This window comes from Phyllobates terribilis, unplaced genomic scaffold, assembly GCF_046119375.1.
Source record: "Phyllobates terribilis strain yellow unplaced genomic scaffold, ASM4611937v1 Scaffold_2__4_contigs__length_985480577, whole genome shotgun sequence".
In the NCBI taxonomy this organism is placed as follows: Eukaryota; Metazoa; Chordata; class Amphibia; order Anura; family Dendrobatidae; genus Phyllobates; species Phyllobates terribilis.
In genome coordinates this window covers 768,325,816-768,344,836 of record NW_027362762.1, presented here as the reverse complement: position 1 = coordinate 768,344,836, position 19,021 = coordinate 768,325,816, and the positions used below count along the sequence as shown (strand labels likewise).

Below are 19,021 nucleotides of genomic sequence, written 5' to 3'. Positions count from 1 at the left end.
TTGTGTCTGTTGTGCTCGTAGGACGGGTTATGTTTCTATCATCAATGAGAAACACTGATGTATTTTCTTGTCTAATACGACCGCTGTGTACAATTGGCTATGTATGATTGTTTGCTCTGGAAAGTTCAATATACAATAAACAGGCAAAGTTCAATTTTTTCTTGCATGTAGCAAGGTGACATAAAAAAGGTCATTTTCATCTCTTCCTCTATATTCAGAGACAGATATGCCAAAGTCCATTACACTCAAAGATGTTTGCAAAGAATCAACATGTCTGAGTGTGCAGGACGGCAAACAGAAGTGGATATTATACAAATGTGAACAGCACTGCTGCCATTTGGACATACAGGCTAATACAATTTTACTGAAATTAGGCCCATAAGGAAAAAGTTCTCATGGTTTCATTCACTGTTCATACATAAGACCTAAGTTTACAGAGTGATTTCCGACTGAAACATAGCAATGAAAAAATTCACGCACTTCACCAAGGAAGCGAAAAAGAAATGGATACAACTTGTATGGGAGAAAATGATGTGTGAACAAAAGATGGTGCAAATCAATTTGCAGAACACGGTGGGGCGTCCAGGTAAGTAATATGTGGCGTTGAACGAGAGCCATGCAAACTGCCTCTTACCCAATGGGATCTCCAGCTCCTTATATGATTAGGAGGCCTGATGCGATCTCATTGTTGCGGTGTGACAAGCCTGTTATCACACCAGTCTGGCAAGTCAAAAGTATAGCCGGGGTTGACGTGATGAAGTCGGTTGTCAAAGCTCCCGTTCGACAGCCACAGATCAGTGACCTTCCACCCAGACCGTGTTCTGAGAACTGACATCTAGTGGGAACGTGTCTTTAGGCTTTGTTCAGATGTGCCATTTTTTCTGCATATCTTCATTGCAGATTTCCCATTTGCCATATGAAAATTTGGAATGAATTCCAGTATGAGCAAAATCATTAATTTTTTTTTAAAATAAACTGTGCTTTGAATTTTTAAATAACGGAGAGTGACTGTTCTTTTTGTGCTTTTAGCGTTTACTATACTTTTGTTGTTACAGTACTGACAAACATATGCACCTGTCCAATGCAGTCCAGGACAATACATTCTGTAGGCAAACACAAAGCCACGTCTTTATGTAGAAGATTATGCTGGTAAGTAGTTTTTAAGCTGCATTATCATATTGTGTAAAGGGTGCCAACTTACCTTCTGCTATCATATTATGATGATAGCTTTGCCACAATTTTAATTAAAATATATATTTTTTGAAATGATGATAACAAATGCAAAAATCTTGCATGATTTCCGCAATATCTTAAAAACACAGCAGAAAAACACAACTGCAACATGAAAATGCAGGTGTGAAAATAGCTTCATTTATGTGTACATTTTCTTATTATTCTGTCAAACCCAGTAATCATAAAAACAGTAGTGTGCTCACATTGTACAGTTGTTACCCAAGATGAACAGTGCTCTACTCAGCTGGCGCTTAAATTCTCTACCAGAATCAAAAGCACCAAATTTATTTTAAACACATAAAATGTATTTACTACAGATGAACGGATCAATCTGCAGAGGATTGAGTTTGCGTTGAATTTCCTGAAATTTGCGGTTTCACGCAAATTTGAACACTCTGGGATTCGATTTGCAGTTCACAAAAAAAAAAACTTGCTTGGCATCATTTCCCACACCATTGAAACATAAAAGAGCAGTCTAACATAATTATGCATGGCTGCTTCCCCAAAATGCCCTGCATCTATGACATTAACATACCTTGTACAGTGGTGGTCAGTACCTGGACCATCACAGATCAGAGGTTCTCAGTGGAGCACAACTTATATGGCAGAGTCATTTTCTACAGTATCTCCAGAGTCACTGGGTGTCTCTCTCTCCTGTAGAGTGTAAGCTTTTATGATCAGTAGGTTTTTCTCTCTCCTGTAGAGTGTAAGCTCTTATGGTCAGTAGGGTCTTCTTTTTTTCCTGTAGAGTGTAAGCTCCTATAATCAGTAGGCTCTTCTCTCTCCTGCAGAGTGTAAGCTCTTATGATCAGTAGAGTTTTCTCTCTCCTGTAGAGTGTAAGCTCTTATGATCAGTAGGGTCATCTCTATCCTGTAGAGTGTAAGCTCATATGGTCAACAGAGTCCTGACTTTCTATAATCTGCAGTGTGTAAGCTCTTATGATTAATGGGGTTATCTCTCGCTCTCCTCTCCCCCACATGTATTTTCCACATAATTTCAAGCTTTCCAGTATTGAGATTTTCGTGAATTTATTCGCAGAAAATCAAATTGTTTGGAAAAATTTTGTCAAAGCTGGCGAATATGTATCTCAAAATAGCCTCTAAATTTGTGCCAAAATTTTAAATTTGCATCTGTTTGCAATGACAATGAATTTTACAAAAATCTATTCAAAACCACCCCACAGTCTCAGGGGTGATCTTATTACAATGTTCCTATATATGAATGGACTATGCAGAGATCTTTCTAATTGACTTACACCTAGGCCTGTAACAATGACAAGGGGGCATCATCTATGGTTGGAAGCAAGAAAGTTTAATCATCATCACAGGCAGCAATTCTTTACTGTTAGAGCAGTGAAACGCTAAAACATTTTGCCACAACATGTTGAAATGGTTGATTCTCTAAAAAAAAGTTCAAGTTTGGTCTGAATGCTCTTGTTGAAAAAATATTACAGGTCATGTATTCTGGAGATGGAATATTGATCTAGAGAACTAGTCTGAATGCCTTATCTAGAGGCGGGAAGACTATCCCACTTATTAGACTTATTACCAACATTATACGTAATCAACTTAACCCCAAAACATCACGCTAGGTTTGTGAAACATACATCATGCAATTTTGGCAATTTTTGAAATCAGTATGTAATGGCGGAGTACATTGTAAATGACAAATAAATAATGTCTAATCCTCAAAGAGGTTGTCCGGTCTGCAGACACTCTTGGTGACTTCTGAATCCCCCCAGCGCATGCACTGTGTGCTGCGGGGATTCACTGGTTTCTGAGCCGGGACTGGAGGGTATGTATGCATTATACATACTTCCGGCCACAGCCCGTCCAGTAGGCACAGTCTTGCTCCATAAAAGTCAGCCATGCCCACTCAACTGCCACATCAGTAGATGGGGTGTGGCCTTGCTCAATAAAAGTGTATTTAAAAGCCCCCGGAAGAAGCTTGCAGTGAAACGCGCGTCGGGGTGAACGGACGTGGACTTGAGCAGTTATACCGCACCATTTGGAAGCCTCCACTAATAGGTATGTCCTGGGTACTTTGATTTGTGCATCTATATTTGTGGTTCCTCCATAGATTACTACCATAGCAGTGTTGACACTTTGAGATATTCCTGTGTAATAATGTGAAGTATATGGGATTGGTTATATTCACCTGTCACTAGTTAATACCATCAATTTGAGGGTTTTACACAGAGGTAGTGGGGTGGAGACCTCCTTCTATTACATTATTTTGGGATATTCGAGTTGTTACAGTTCTACATTGTACCACCTTAGGAGGACTATTAATATTACATCCTTTATTGATTGTTTTTTATTGTATATTCTAAGAAAAGACAAATTTTCCTATGAGAGAGCTACCTTGCTATATACACTGCTCAAAAAAATGAAGGGAACACTTAAACAACAGAATATAACTCCAAGTAAATCTAACTTCTGTGAAATCAAACTGTCCACTTAGGAAGCAACACTGATTGACAATCAATTTCACATGCTGTTGTGCAAATGGAATAGACAATAGATGGAAATTATTGGCAATTATCAAGACACCCTCAATAAAGGAGTGGTTCTGCAGGTGGGGACCACAGACCACATCTCAGTACCAATGCTCTCTGGCTGATGTTTTGGTCACTTTTGAATGTTGGTTGTGCTTTCACACTCATGGTAGCATGAGACGGACTCTACAACCTACAAAAGTTGCTCAGGTAATGCAGCTCATCCAGGATGGCACATCAATGCGAGCTGTGGCAAGAAGGTTTGCTGTGTCTGTCAGCGTAGTGTCCAGAGGCTGGAGGCGCTACCTGGAGACATGCCAGTACACCAGGAGACGTGGAGGGGGCCGTAAGAGGGCAACAATCCAGCAGCCGGACCGCTACCTTCGCCTTTGTGCAAGGAACAACAAGAGGAGCACTGCCAGAGCCCTGCAAAATGACCTCCAGCAGGCCACAAATGTGCATGTGTCTGCACAAACGGTTAGAAACCGACTCCATGAGGGTGGTATGAGGGCCCGACGTCCACAGATGGGGTTCTGCTCATAGCCCAACACCGTGCAGGATGCTTGGCATTTTCCACAGAACACCAGGATTGGAAAAGTCGCCACTGGCGCCCTGTGCTCTTCACGGATGAAAGCAGGTTCACACTGAGCACATGTGACAGACATGACAGAGTCTGGAGATGCTGTGGAGAGAGATCTTCTGCCTGCAACATCCTTCAGCATGACCGGTTTGGCAGTGGGTCAGTAATGGTGTGGGGTGGCATTTCTTTGGAGGGCCGCACAGACCTCCATGTGCTCGCCAAAGGTAGCCTGACTGCCATTAGGTACCGAGATGAGATCCTCATACCCCTTGTGAGACCATATGCTGGTGCGCTTGGCCCTGGGTTCCTCCTAATGCAGGACAATGCTAGACCTCATGTGCCTGGAGTGTGTCAGCAGTTCCTGCAAGATGAAGGCATTGAAGCTATGGACTGGACCGCCCGTTCCCCAGACCTGAATCCGATTGAGCACATCTGGGACATCATGTCTCGCTCCATCCACCAACATCACGTTGCACCACAGACTGTCCAGGAGTTGGCGGATGCTTTAGTCCAGGTCTGGGAGGAGATCCCACAGGAGACCATCCGCAACCTCATCAGGAGCATGCCCAGGCATTGTAGGGAGGTCATACAGGCACGTGGAGGCCACACATAATACTGAGCCTCATTTTGACGTGTTTTAAGTAGAGATGAGCGTTGTTCTACTCGAACTGTTCGCCAATCTCAAATTCGAGCTGTTTTGGGCGGTGTTCGAGCCGTTCGGCGAACACGAACGATTTGAGAAAAATTCGGCTGTTCGAGGTTATGTTCGATAACTGTTCGTGCACCAAAATCATAACTGGATTTTTTCTCAGTAATGATGAAAATTAATGTTAATACGCAGTTTGAGTGTACAGCGGGGTGGGGGGAGGGGCAGGGGATGGATCTCTGCAGGAATAATGAAGATCTCCATTTTTTTTTCTCTTTCCCGCATTTACAGTGGGGAGGTGCAATCTGTCAGCCTATCAGCAGCGCACACACGGAGCGAAGTGCTTTTTTTCACACAAGCAAGGGCATGTGTCATTGGCAGTGTATGTCACATGTCCTTGCCCTATAAGACCAAGCCATTTTCCCCGTCGCCACCATTTTCTCACTGCTGCAGCTGCGTGTTAGACGGCACCGCTGTTGCTGTGTGCGCTATACCTTGTTAATTTCAAGCCAATTTTCGCACAAATCTACAGATAGCTTGGGAGTAGGGAATAGTTGTGATTGCAGTCCTTTTAAGGACTAGGTTACAGCATTTCCTACGACTTTTATCAGGCAGGTCTGTGCTCTTAAATAGATAGGTTGTGGGAGTAAAGACTAATTGTAATTGGAGTCCTTTTCAGGACTAGGTTACATCAGTTCCTATCAGTTTTTGCCAGGTAGGTCTGTGCCAGTGCTGTGCAAGTTTTTTTTCACAGCATTTGGCGAAATCTAGCAAAGCTAATCCTTTTTGGCCTATTGCAGAGTGTGTTAGTCAGTGGAGTAGCCTATCTGTGTTGCAAGATATACCACCTGTGTATAGAATACCAATTTTTTTACTGCACCTAGTGAAGTAAAATCATTTGGGCATAGCATCATTCTATTAGTCCATCTATACTGACCTCCATCAGGTTGCAAATTGAATATAATTTTTTTCTGCATCTAGCTCTGAAAAAATATTTGGCCTTCTAGCAGTGTGTGGGACTTTCTCTATTAGTCCATCTATACTGACCTCCATCAGGTTGCAAACTGAATATATTTTTTTCTGCATCTACCTCTGAAAAAATATTGGGCTTGTAGCTGTGTGTGGGACTTGTTCTATTAATCCATCTATACAGACCTCCATCAGGTTGCAAACTGAATATAATTTTTTCTACATCTAGCTCTGAAAAAATATTTGGCCTTCTAGCAGTGTGTGGGACTTTCTCTATTAGTCCATCTATACTGACCTCCATCAGGTTGCAAATTAAAAATAATTTTTATCTGCATCTAGCTCTGAAAAAATATTTGGGCTTCTAGCTGTGTGTGGGACTTGTTCTATTACTCCATCTATACTGACCTCCATCAGGTTGCAAATTGAATATAATTTTTTTCTGCATCTAGCTCTGAAAAAATATTGGGCTTCTAGCTGTGTGTGGGACTTGTTGTATTAGTCCATCTATACTGACCTCCATCAGGTTGCAAACTGAATATATTTTTTTCTGCATCTACCTCTGAAAAAATATTGGGCTTCTAGCTGTGTGTGGGACTTGTTCTATTAATCCATCTATACAGACCTCCATCAGGTTGCAAACTGAATATATTTTTTTCTGCATCTACCTCTGAAAAAATATTGGGCTTGTAGCTGTGTGTGGGACTTGTTCTATTAATCCGTCTATACAGACCTCCATCAGGTTGCAAATTGAATATAATTTTTTTCTGCATCTAACCCAGCCAATAGTTTTTGCCTAATACCACAGTTTGGCCACTCAGCTCTGCTCGGTTCCCATCCATTGTTTTTTTGTGCAAACAACTCCAGAGTTGTGAATTAGTTAACCACCAAAATGAGTGGAAAAAGGCCTGCTGCTGGTGGAAAGGGGAATAGGCATGTTGGGAAGGGGAAAAAAGGTTGTGTCCGTGGGGTAGGTGTTAAAGCAACAGTAACATCTGCAGAAGAAAGACCATCTTCCAGCCAAACTAAAATGTCTACTTCTTTTAGCGGACAATGTGATAAGATCCCTTTCTTACGGCCACGCCAATCGCTACAAATTCCAGATGAGGCACAAAAACAGCAGGTGCTTCAACGGATATCAAGTGCTCCTTTAAGTGGGCTCTCCTCCACATCAACTTCAACATCACAAATACTCCAGTCCTCAAAGGTGTCACCCTAATCGCACTTGCTTCCTCACAGCTCCCAAATCTCCAGCTGCCCATTTGAGTATGAGGTAGAACAGATGGTTGAGTCTGCAGAGCTGTTTACTCATACTATAGCCTGGGAATCAGAGGTCGACTCCAGCGCTTCTGTGAATCCAGACGAGGAAATGATCTGCACTGATGCCCAGAATCTTTATGAGTCGGATCCAGGACCAGACGCAGAAGGTTCTGACCATAATGTAGACCCTCATTCCCAAACTGTAACTCCTGTTGGTGGAGACAATGAGGAAGACGATGATGAGACTCAAATACCTGATTGGAGCGACAACTTTAGTTTTTTGTCAGGGCAGGAACAGGTTGGCTCTGAGGACGACGGGTGTGATAACGCACAGGGTGATGATGATGAGGTTGGAGATCCCACTTACTGTCAACCCACAGTCAGCCAAGAGATGAGGTCAGCAGAGGAGGTGGAGGAAGATGCTAGTGACGAAGAGGTCAGGTTGCGCCTTCCTGGACAGAGACGTAGTACTGGAAGCACGTCAACAACTGCATCCTCAAACACAACTCTGCCTCTCACCACAAGTCGTGGTGGCTCTTCAGGTCGCATGGGTGCTAAGCCTTGCATAGCCTGGGCATTTTTTCAGATCGATAAAGATGACCCAACTCGTGTTATCTGTAACATTTGTCAGCAAAAGCTAAGTAGAGGCCAAAAAATACATAGTTTGAGTACTTCATGCATGAACCGGCACATGGACATGAAGCATAAGTTGCAGTGGGAAGCTCAGTGTGCTACAATGCGGCCTAGCCGGCCGGGCCAACCACCATCTGCCATATCTTGTGCATCCGCGGCCTCTTCATCCTCTGTCACTGGGGGGACAGCAGTCACACCTGTTTTGGGGCGCAGACCTGCCACCTCTTTACCCGCAACAGCCAGCGTGATTGGCAGGTCATCATTTTCTTTGGAGGTGGTAACACCAGCTGGTGTTGAGCGCTGTCCGACATCGATAGCACCACCTTTGGATCAAGGCAACCTAACATGTCCGCCTGCATCTTCCTCACAGACCGGCAGTTTGCCGGGGACACCCTTATCAACCCCGTCTAAGCACAATAGCCAGCCCTCGGTCCCTCAGATGTGGACAAGTAAAAGACCATTTCCTCCTAGCCATGAGAAAGCTAAGAGGTTGAATTTCACCATCTGCAAGCTCTTGGCTACAGAAATGCTGCCTTTCCGCCTGGTGGACACAGAGGATTTTCGAGACCTTATGTCCGTCGCAGTGCCCCAGTACCAGATGCCCAGTCAGCACTACTTCTCAAAGAAAGGTGTGCCTGCGCTACACCATCATGTCGCACACAACATCACCGCTTCTTTGATAAACTCTGTGTGTGACAGGGTGCATTTCACCACAGACACTTGGACGCGTAGGCATGGACAGGGGACGTTACATGTCGCTAACTGGGCACTGGGTAACTATGCTGACAGCAGGACAAGGGGCTGCTGTCCAAGTCTTGCCGTCCCCACGAGTTGTGCGTCAATCCTCTTTATGTCAAAGTTCCTCCACTGCTTCTGCCTCCTCAACCTCCTCTCGGTCTTCCACCTGCACCCAAAGCCTGTCTGGTCATGCCACAAGCTTTCTAACTGCGCAGAAGGGATCCTGCACACCTCCTTACTATGCTGGCAGTAGGGCTCAACGTCATCAGGCGGTTTTTACTTTGAAATGTCTGGGAAATGTGAGTCACACAGCTGAGGAGTTGTGGTCAGCTCTGGAGAACCAATTTCATGAATGGTTGTCTCCACTGGACCTGAAACCAGGGAAGGCCGTGTGCGACAATGCTGCAAACCTGGGTGCGGCCCTTCGCCAGGGCAATGTCACACACGTGCCTTGTATGGCTCACGTGTTGAACCTGGTTGTCCAGCAATTTTTAGCCCACTATCCCAGACTAGATGGCCTTCTGCAGAGGGCACGGTCGCTGTGTGCTCACTTCCGCCGTTCGCATCCCGCAGCTCAGCGACTTACATCTCTACAGAAGTCGTTGGGCCTGCCACTTCATCGGCTAAAATGCGATGTGCCTACCCGGTGGAATTCAACTCTGCACATGTTGCAGCGACTGTGGCAGCACCGACAAGCCCTGGTGCAATACGTTCTGACGTATAGCCTGGGCCAACGAGATCCAGACATGGGGCAAATCACGCTGGAGGAGTGGTCTCAGATCAGGGACCTATGCACCCTTCTGCACAGTTTTGAAATGGCGACGAAGATGTTTAGTGCTGACGATGCCATTATCAGCATGACTATTCCGGTGATTTACATGCTGGAGCACATGTTAAACAGAATTCGGAGTCAGGTGGTGGCACAAGAGGAGGTGGAGGAAGTAGAGGAGGAGGAGTTGTATGCGGAAGGGCTAACATCTGCAAGGTCCAGACGGTCGGCAGCACCAAGGCGGCAGGCATGTGAGGGTGGGGGAGATGGTTTTACCAGGGCGCATGGTAGCAGCCAAACTAGTGAGGAAGGTGCAGGAGCCCAGGAAGAAGTGGAGGACGAACTGATGGAAGACTCATCAGATGAGGGAGACCTTGATCACATTTCTGTTGTGCGAGGTTGGGGGGAGAGGACAGAGGAAGGAAGCATGATTGTTACCTCGCCACCAACACAACAGGTGCTTGGTGCTCCTGGATGCGCAACACACATGAGTGCCTTCTTGCTGCACTACCTGCAACATGACCCTCGAATTGGGAGAATTAGAAATAATCCTGACTACTGGGTTGCCACACTGTTAGATCCCCGGTACAAAAGTAAATTTGCAGAAATTATTCCTGCCATAGAAAGGGATGCACGCATGCAGGAGTATCAGCAGAGACTGTTGCAGAATCTTACATGTGCTTTTCCACAAAACACCAGTGGTGCACGTAGTGAATCTCACAGTTCCAACTTGCCAACCGTGGGACCGTCAAGTGTTCAGCACTCAAACCATAACAGAACCACAGTATCTGCTGGTAACATCAATTTTGCGCAATCATTTCACCACTTTTTTAGCCCATCCTTTGCAAGGCCACAGGAGACAAGAAGTCTGACACATAGTCAACGCCTAGAGACGATGGTACAGGAGTATCTCCAAGTAAACATTGAAGCCATGACTGTGTCACTGGACCCTTGCTCTTTTTGGGCTTCCAATCTGGATAAATGGCCGGAGCTAGCCACTTACGCCTTGGAGATCTTGTCATGCCCCGCAGCCAGCGTTCTGTCTGAACGTGTGTTCAGCGCTGCTGGTGGTGTGCTGACAGATAAGCGCACGCGGCTCTCCACTGATAATGTAGACAGACTCACGTTCATAAAGATGAACAAATCATGGATCCGAAACGACTTTTCTACCCCTGTGTCATCCTGGGGAGAGTAAAAGATGGATGATTGGTTAAAATCACCCTACCAACCATTTTAAGCTTTCAAATTACTAATCATGTTTATCTGTATCTTGGCTGGAAAATAATTTGGGCTTTGTAGCAGTGTGCAGCACTGATTCTATTAGGCCATCTATAATAAGCTCCACCAGATTTAAAATTACTAATCATGTTTATCTGTATCTTGGCTGGAAAATAATTTGGGCTTTGTAGCAGTGTGCAGCACTGATCCTATTAGGCCATCTATACTAAGCTCCACCAGATTTAAAATTAATAATAATTTTTAGCTGCATCTAGCCCGGAAAATAATTTTGGGGCTCCGAGATGCGCAATACACATAAGTGCCTTCTTGCTGCACTACCTGCAACATGACCCTCATATTGTCAGAATTCGAAGTAATCATGACTACTGGGTTGCCACACTCTTAGATCCGCCAAACTTTTCGATCAACCTTTTCATTTTAATAAAGACCAAAAAAATGGTCATTTTTGAAATTATAAGCATTAGCAGGTTATTAGAAACTGAAATCAAACAGTTTTCAACTCAAAACTTTATTCTAGGTGATGTTACATTTTCACATAGGACCCCTTGTTCGAAAGGAGCTTCTGAACTCTCTCGTCCATTGAATTTGTCAGATTTTGGATGGTTTCTGCTTCAATTGTTTTGCATGAGGACAGAATACCCTCCCAGAGCTGTTGCTTAGATGTGAACTTCCTCCCGCCATCATAGACACTCCTTTTGATGATGCTCCAGAGGTTCTGAATGGGGTAGAGGTCAGGGGAGCATGGGGGTCACACCATAAGTTTGTCCCCTTTTATGCCCATATCAGCCAGAGATGCAGATGTTTTATGTGCAGCATGAGATGGTGCATTATCATGCAAAAAAATGATCTTGCTGTGAAATACACGGTTCTTCTTCTTGAACCATGGCAGGAAGTGCTGTTTGAGAAAATCCACATACATTATGGAGTTCATCTTTAGCGCCTTCAGGGATCCTAAAGGGGCCGACAATCTCTCTCCCCATGATTCTAGCCCAAAACATTACTCCACCTCCTCCTTGTTGGCGCTGTAGCCGTGTTTGCGTGGGGTGTCCATCAACCAGCCATCCTCCACTCCATCCATCTGGACCATCGAACGCTGCACCGCACTCATCCGTGAACAAAACAGTTTTGAAATGAGTCTTCATGTAATGTTTGGCCCACTGGAGCCGTTTCTGCTTGTGTGAAGTGGATAGGGGAGGTCGACAGGATGGCGTATGCACAGCTGCAAACCTCTGAAGGACCCTGCATCTTGTTGTTCGGGGGACGTTGGAGGCACCAGCAGCTTCAAAAACTTGTCTGCTGCTATGACAAGGCTTTTTTGCCGCTGCTCTTTTAACCTGACGTAATTGCTTGTAGGAAAGAGTCCTCAATTTGCCCTTATCAGCACGCACACGTGTGTACTGTGAATCAGCTACATACTTCTTGATTGCCAAGACACTTCATCCTGATCATCGCACAATGTTGATTGTAGTCATGCCTTGACCTAAACACTCCACAATTTGTTGCTTCTCAGCAGCCGACACATCCTTTTTCTTTCCCATTTTGGCAGAAAATGTAGGCTGCTTAATAATGTGAGACAGCCTTCTTAAGTAGTCTTGCCTTTCATTGGACACACCTGCCAAACTAATTAGCACAGGTGTCTGCAATTGCTTACAGTGATATAAAGAGCCCTGACACACATCACCATCAATGAGTTTAACTGACAAACAAACAAATTCTTCCCTTATCACTCCTAAACACTTTTTGCATAATAATTTGGAACACAGTGTACATGTGCTTTTCCACAAAACACCAGTGGTTCACATAGTGAATCTTACAGTTCTAACTTGCCAACCGTGGTCTGTATGGAGTTGTTCAATAAAGGGCCCAAAATTAAGATAACATAGATGGGAGAGGTCTCTATGAATAGGAATTCCTAAGTATTTGATACCCTGTGAGGGCCAGGTAAAGGGAAAGTTGGACTGGATGGAATCCTATATGGATTTGGGGAGGGAGACATCGAGGGTCTCAGACTTCGCTGCATTGATTTTAAAATTTGACCATGTAACAAAGTGATCTATTTCAGCCATAACAGCATGGATGGATATATGTGATTGAGTGATATATACTAGGACATCATCAGCAAATAGAGAGCACTTGTACTCGGTGCCTCCCACCTCAATCCACCTAATATTGGGGTTATGGCGAATTGATGAGAGCAGGTGCTCCGTCACTAGGATGTATAAGAGAGGGGACAGAGAACATCCCTGCCTTGTCCCATTGGTGATTGTGAAAGGTGATGAAAATGTTCTGACGCGCCCCCTGGGCCTTGGGACACCCGGAGCTGGACCTTTTTTGGTGGATGCTGGTGGTTGTAGTCTCCGTGGCGGCGACCCGGTTCCGTGGCTCAGGGCGGTCAAACCAGTGGCGGAACTATTTATGTGGTTTTGATGTTTAAATGTCCGACTACGCCACCCGTGGATTGCGGTCAGAGTGAACCGCCGCTCCAGGGCAGACCGCTGAGGCTGGTGTTGTGGGTGCATCAGAGCGTAGCATAACTCCCCACGGGAGGAGTATAGCCTCAGGGCAGTGTATGCGGAGGATGGGGGTGATGGTGCAGGGCAGCAGCAGTAACGACACGGAGTCAGTGATGCAGTCCAGGGCCTTTACTCACAGTTCTTATTATCCAGACCACGTCTGCAGGTAACGGCTGCCCACGTCGTACTGTGCTCACCAGGTGAGGGGCTCAGACAACTCCCAGATAACTTTGGAGCGCTTCACAGGACCCCCTTTGTGTGTCCTTTGTCTGGCCTTTCTTACCAACCCTTCTGTCCAGCTGCCTCGGGCCTCCTCTTGGTAAACTTGGCGCCAGTTTCCCTGACCCTATGGGGTGCCTTCCTAGCGGGTGTAGCGAGGGGCTGCGCCACATAAAATGTCACAGCCTCCGGTTTCTAGCTGAGGGTCGTTTCCTGCCTCCACTAGTTTCGGGGACCGGTCTCCCCCTTTGGCCTGACCCCTCCACGCAGGTGGAATCGGGCGTGCGGTGGCGACTCGCCCGTCCGCAGCCCTGGGATCCCTTCATTCCTCGTTCCTGGAGCCTTCTCCGCTCCTCTTCCTTCCTTCTCCCTCTTCCAGGCCTGGGCCTCTTGCTAGGCCCGCCTCCAGAGCAGAGCTCATGCAGAGCCCCTGCTCCCTGCCACTTCTGCTCAGACTTCTCTGCACTGAACTAAGATGGTGCCCACCTTTTATACTTCCTTCTCAATGCACCCAGGAACTGCTTCCTCCCTGCTCCTGCACTACAGGGTTCCCCTTCCTCAGTGTTCCCTCCCCCCACTCCAGCCAGGGACAGGGACTGTCGTGCCCATCTCAGGGGCATATTGGTCGCCCTGCCCCACGGCAATGTGGTGTAATGCATGCAGGTGTCGGGTCCTGATCCACACTCCATCCTTACCTGAGAGTGAGATATCACACCTCTGGGTGAGGTGCAATACCTCTGTAGCAACCGAGCCCTCAGGGTGCTACAGTTCCATTTATCTTCAGCCTAGGTGACGTATTGCGATACAGGGCCGTGATTTTGGCTATAAAAGGGTCCCCTAGACCCCTACCCCAAGCTTTTTAAGAGAATCATATATGGCGTGCCAGGAGACTCTATGGAATGCTTTCTCAGCATCCAACGAGAGTATCTAATTACAAATTTTTAACTGCATCTAGCCCAGGAAATACTTTGTGCCTAGTAGCAGTGTCTGCTAGTCAGCGGATTATCCCGGCTGTTAAGCAAGCTACACCACCTGTAGTTTTGACACTTAATTTTTTCAAAGGAAATGCTTCGGAACCATGGGATACTCAGTGAAGAGCATCAGGAGGCACCCCAAGGCATAGGGGCTGGGACTGGCAGTAGGATGCCTTGCGGTGGACAGCTGAGCTTGATCCTTATAAAAGCTTTTTAACTGCAGCAGCTTTAGTGGACGCTACTGGAGCTGGAATTACGCGGCTGCTGGCATGAGACTTGCCCTCCAATAGATCCTTGTAAATGGATTTAAAGTGTATTCATTCAAATTAGAGAGACAATTTAAATTAAAAAGCTTAGAGCTGCCTCCACCACAGGGGGGCTCGCTCGACCCACCAGCGGACAGGCACCAGTATTGGGAGAGGGGGGCTGGCCGTCAGGGTTCACCGCGGCTCTGGCACAAACCCGGCGACACGGAGGTGGCACGGGCAGGAGCGGACTGAACGTGTCGGCTTCTCACTTTTTGGATTTTAGAAGGGCATGACATGCCTATATCTGTGTCTCCCCCTCCTTTTACTCCTCCACCTCTTTTCTTTTCGCATGACTATATGTACTTGTCACTTTTCCATGTGTTAGTTGTGTCTTCAGAGCAGTTTGTCAGCTTTTGGACACCTTTGAAGGTGTTTTCTATGTGTTTCTATGTGTTTTTGTTTGCCTGCCATTGGTTTTAACGGTGTTCGAAGGTGTTCGACGAACAGTTCGACGAACAGTTCGGCGAACACACGGGTGTTCGACGAACCGAACCGAACTCGAACACTACGGGGGTGGCTCAACACTAGTTTTAAGGACATTACATCAAAGTTGGATCAGCCTCCATTGGTTAATAAATTTGATTTCCATTGATGATTTTTGTGTGATTTTGTCAGCACATTCAACTTTGTACAGAACAAAGTATTCAATGAGAATATTTCATTCACTCAGATCTAGGATGTGTTATTTGAGTGTTCCCTTTATTTTTTTTTTAGCAGTGTATATTTGTCTATTAAGTCTTATGCCCCCTGTTATGGCATTTTGCTTTTTTAATGTGTAATCTTTTTTAATTAATTGTTAATAAAAATTTCAGGATTTTATTATTGATGGATCTCTTCTTAACTCAGAGGTAGGTCTATTTGTTTTTTATGATGATGTATGTATTTGAAGTGCCTCTGTAAATGTTGGTGTACATTTTTGGTGGTTAATATGTATGTACCTAGTCTTTTGACAGTGACTATTATCACAGAAGGGGGTGTGGTAGGATGACTTATGCTAGGATGACTTGGTAGGATGACTTGGTAGGATGACTTATGCATCAGCTAGTCACAGCATTGATAATGTCCTAATGATAACGCCTTCATTGTAAGTAAACAACAGCATATAGCCTGAAAAGTGACACATCTTTGAATTCAGTGTTTGAACCCCTATGGCATGTTGTCCTCAGATTACATAGCAAAAACCTTCTGACAGATTCCCTTTGATCCTTACTTATTGCCACTGCCACGGCATGTACACTGTGAGATATGCTGCACATAGACAATGTGGGACTAATAGGATAGATCACATTTAAGATCTTATACATACTTATACATAATTAATAAAAATAAAATGTAGTTTTGTTTAGTTTTTGTTTTTGGAAAATCAGTGATGCACTTTTCATAGACTTATGTAGTTGTAGCAAAATATTCCTATCTAACTGCTATAAAATCTACAATCATTTATCATTTTACACTGTGATTTTGGCTTCATTTTTTAATAATCAGTGTTAGTATTACGAGTTCTTAAAAAAAGCTAGTGAAGGACTTTAATAAGTGTATCTAACCTGATTGTAAAAAACCCAGTTGGTTCTTTTTTCTGTGTGAAGATACTCATTGATAAGGTGAACGCTGGGAATATAAAAGTTAGCCGCTCTGTAGGCATCAGGAAAAGGTATGCATGCTGTAATATCAAAACAAATCAAAGAATGGGAAGCCTCAGAAATTTCTGTGGCTGAGAAATACAAATGTCTATGGACAAAGAACTGCGAGGCTCATACTATCTGTACCAGTATGAGTTTCAGTATGGAAAACTTTACAGAGATGCGTTATACTGTACAGACATCAGTATATTTAAGAAGTGGAACATCACAGAATATTCATATTTAGGATTTTCTCTTGTCTCTAAAATAATAGAGAAATAATAACTGTTAACTCCATTTAGATGAGAATATATAAAAGAAAACAGATTTACAATGTAAGATTACTTTGGAACTCCAGTTCTGATTAAAGTGTTTGGACACTTAGGGTTTGATTGATCAAAGCTTTTATGCCATGATGCAAGCATAAAAAGCTTTAAAAAGTTGCAAAATATGAGCAATGTCGCACCATTTTTACTCAGTTCTGACAAAGTAGGCAGAGTGAGGGTAAGAAGGGGATTTGGGATTTGGCAACCCCCGCTCATCAAATTCATGATGAGCAGTGGCGTTTCTCATGGCACAAAATATTATGCTTTGCCTTGACTGGAGTAGGATTTGTGGCAAGGCACGCATGGAGACGCACTCCACTTACCAAACTCATCATATTCATTCTTAAAGCATCACTTCAGCAGTTTTTTTCTATTGCAGCGCTGTAGTGGTGCTATTAATCTAAGGTTCCAGCACCTAGACTTATACATACTCACTGCCATCTTTACTTTCAATCTCTGCGGTCGGTCTCCAGCAGTTTGTGACCTGCCAGATTGCTCTAGGATTTGCTGGTACAAGCCGTAGGTGAATTTTCAATTCAAGTTTATGAGAGCCTCATTTTGACTCTCATAGACTTGCATTGAGAGCTTGTGACCATGCGTTCTGACTTCCAGCCAGTCAGACATTGAGGTCACAAGACGGCATCGCGGGTCCGAAGCATCGCCAATAAATGGTGAAGATGATGACAGGTAAGCATAAGACTTCTGTCAGGAACCTTAGATTAGAAGCACCACTGCATTACTGAAAAAAAAAAAAACATCGCAGTGTTAGTTAAAGAAATCAGGAGTCTGACTCTAGCACGTCCCCCTCATCAAAACAGTTTTAAAGAAATAATCCGTGTTTCAGATCCTGAAGATTCAGAGCATGTCCTATTCTCATCTATTTATATAGATCACAGTCAAACATTAAAGGGGTTGTCCCATCAAAGGTGATAAGTCTTCAGTCACTCTGTGTGACTGCAGACTTATGAATCCCCCCAGAGCAGGCAGTGTGCGCTGTGGAGATTCACCGGTTTCAGACTAGGTAACGAAGGGTATGTATACGTTATACATACCCCCGGGCTGCCGGCGTCACCGCGCTCCATACAAGTGTATGGAGAGAGGCCATGCCCCATCTAGTGATGTGGACAGCCAGTGGGCAAGTCCAAATAGAAGGCGTGGCCTCGCTCAATACAAGTTTAAGGAGAGAGAGGGGGTATATATAATATACTGTATAGTGTGACGGAAAGAATGGTAAAAAATAAATATTATACTTACCTACTGATGGCCCCCGATGTCCTTGTCTTGGCTTGCCGGCAGCGCGCGGTAGACTAAAGGACCTGCCGACATCAGCGGTCGCGTGACCCGTCACATGACTAAATGACATCACCGCAGGTCCTTTAGTCTACCGCGAGCTGCCGACAAGCCGAGACAAGGACACCGGGGGGCCATCAGAAGGTAAGTATTATATTTATTTTATTGTTTTTTATGGTACCTGGGTCCGAAGGAGAGTCTCCTCTTCTCCAAACCCGGGTACCGTCCGCACATTGAAATGTATGGAATCCGCATGTACAGATTCAGTGATGCGGATGACATGCGTTCCAATACCAGTCAATGGCGGCGAAAATGCCGCGCTTCCGCAAAATAATTGGGAGTGCTGCGGATTTTTCCGCAATGATAATCCGTAGCGGAAATTTCCACAGCATGTGCACAGCACATGCGGATTATCATTGGGGAACATGGCAGACCTGCTAACAAACATTTTTTAAGCGATTCTACAGCGGAATTGCCGCTGGGGAAACACTTAAAAAACACATAGTGGGCACACAGCCTAATACATTTCTATCAGCAAGTGCCAGAAAATTATATCCCCAACATACTTGTTAACGTAATGATTATATGGCCAATATTCCATAAGAATATTAGGAAGCTTTTAAAATATCACTAAAGTGATAAGTATGACTGACGTCAACTCTGATCTTTCCATTGGCAGAATAAGAAATCCCTTTAGTCTAATTAAGAAACACACATCCAGCCAGCTAGATAGGCCAGGAATTGACATTAAAGAAGCCTTCACTACTGTTACTTTATATCAGAACATATTTCGTCGATATTAATTATCCTGTTGACCTTTACCCCATTGCTAGTTAAATATTTCTATTGTATGTGTATGAGTGAACTTTACTCAGAATAACTGTTGGAATAAAAGAAACACAGGCTAATTAAGGTAATACAACCCTCATAGTTATAACTATTAAATTGAATCCTTCTGTTCATAATTGTACTTGCAAATTTGTACAAGGGTGTAGTAATGAGCATTGCACTGAAAATAAGTTTCATTGCAGAGGTTAAAATATAATCCCGTTTTCTAACTCTTTTTGCAAATGTGCTTTAATTTCAGCCAATACCTATTGGCACAGAGAGTGTATAGGAAAAAATGTGGGATATGGAAAGAGATGTACATAGTTTTTTCAGTTGGATTCCTCATGAGCCCATCATAAATTGTGTTATTTGCCTTCAGAAT

The 19,021-nt window shown here is 44.5% G+C and overlaps 1 protein-coding gene across 1 annotated transcript in view; it reads left to right on the top strand.

The window, feature by feature from the left end:
- Positions 1-1,064: 1,064 nt before the first annotated feature.
- STS (steroid sulfatase) overlaps positions 1,065-19,021 on the top strand; it is an 829,793-nt gene continuing 811,836 nt past the window's right edge. Inside the window, exon 1 of the mRNA XM_073667339.1 lies at positions 1,065-1,149. The gene's annotated coding sequence lies outside the window, so the exon portion shown is untranslated. The remainder of the gene's footprint in view (positions 1,150-19,021) is intronic.